This window comes from Coenobita brevimanus, chromosome 91, assembly GCF_032717465.1.
Source record: "Coenobita brevimanus isolate Jiangsu-jjx chromosome 91, ASM3271746v2, whole genome shotgun sequence".
In the NCBI taxonomy this organism is placed as follows: Eukaryota; Metazoa; Arthropoda; class Malacostraca; order Decapoda; family Coenobitidae; genus Coenobita; species Coenobita brevimanus.
The window spans coordinates 7,805,909-7,807,676 of NC_137044.1; the positions used below are offsets into that span (position 1 = coordinate 7,805,909).

The 1,768-nt window shown below is 38.0% G+C and overlaps 1 pseudogene; it reads right to left on the minus strand.

The window, feature by feature from the left end:
* Positions 1-416: 416 nt before the first annotated feature.
* LOC145412038 (5S ribosomal RNA) lies at positions 417-514 on the minus strand (annotated as a pseudogene).
* Between the last annotated feature and the right edge of the window lie 1,254 nt (positions 515-1,768).

Genomic DNA, 1,768 nt, shown 5'->3' on the forward strand with positions numbered 1-1,768 from the left:
GAAGGAGGAGCTTCTTAATTATACAAACCTCTCTCAGTCCTCTCCCTATCTTTCTAAATGACGACTGTGGACTGCGGAAGAAGGGAAACTTCAGTCTGCAGTCCACCGGGTTTCACGCTTAGATAAGTCTGTGATGGCAACTGCTAATACTACTAATACTAACAAGTCTTGTTAACAGTTAATCAACATCAGCGGTAATTTTATTTCGTCGTATTTTTCACTTAAATATTTCGTCTAGTTTTGTTATGAAGTGTTTAGTAGCTGTATGAGTTAAGGGAATTTTCATCCATTCATTCATTCATTGCCAGACGCCATGTATCCCAAATGGGGTGGCCAAGGGCTTAGAGTTAATTGTTTTACAGGGAGGGGCACTAATCCTCCACCAACCCCACTTGACACGTAGGGATGCCAACAGCATCTGGTGTTCCCAGGCGGTCACCCATCCAAGTACTAACCAGACCCAACGTTGCTTAACTTTGCTGATCGGATGGGAAGCTGTGTACTCAACGTGATAAAAAAAACACTCTTATACACAACTTAAATTCAAGAATGTGCATAAATATGGTGCCAGATATCATATTTACAAATATTCTGGCACTTAAGCTGACTCTGAAGTTGCTTTCTCATACTTTGCTTTTGTCTTCATTCAATATATATATATATATCATTCAGTTTCCAGCCAAAAAATTGTGAAAAACATGAAAAATTACACAAAGCAGAATGATTTATGATAATATTTAACCACCATTCAGACTTGTATGCCCTGTGAATTAGTTGAGATCTTTTGTAACTACGGCTTCTGAATTGTCTTGTCGGTATTCGCTGTTGTAGAAAAAATGAATTGAGATTTTAATTAAGTTTGTCATGAGAACATCCAATAAACGAAACCTGGTGAAAAAGAGGCATAATTACGGAAAGCCCTGACATTAACCTTTCCATTTTCATTTCTTTTTTTTCTTTTTTCTTTCTTTTTCATTGAGTGGAATGCTGGAATGAGATACAGTTAGCTTCTTCAGCCCGAGGACGTTATTTCAGTTATTATTATCATTATTATTATTATCATTATTATTATTATTATTATTATTATTATTATTATTATCATTATCATTATTATTATTTTTATTATTATTATTATTATTATTATTATTATTATTATTATTATCATCATCATCATCATCATTACTACTACTACTACTACTACTACTACTACTGCCATGGTTATTGCTGCTTCCAGACTTTTTTATTCAGCTTAGGAACATCTTGTCGAATAAAGGGAGTTCAGGAAGATTATGTATCAAACTCCTCCAATTCGAACAACCCCTCCTAAGCTGAATGATATTGTCTAAAGAAAACAAAAATGAAAAAGAAAAAAGTCTTGGGATTGAAGGGGTTGATTTTTTTTGTTTTATGAGAGAGAGAGAGAGAGAGAGGAAAGGGGGAAGGTAACATGCTCTAACCCTCCTGCCTTCCTGCCTGCCTGCCCGTAAGCCAACCTCTCAAGCTGGCCGTCCACCTGCCCGCCCTAAGCTTCCCTCGTTACCTAACACTACCTGGGCGGCCGGGGCTCACTCACCCTCCCTGGGGCCACCTGGGCAAGGCATCAGCACAGCGGTAACAGGTCGAACCGGCACCAGAAACCCATCCGTCCTAAAAATTTCTTCCGGTACTTTAGTGAGATTAAGTGGGGTTGGGTTAGGTCAGATTAGGTTAGATTAGATAAGTTAGGTTATATTAGGTTAGGTTAGGTGAAGTTAGGATAGGTCGGTTT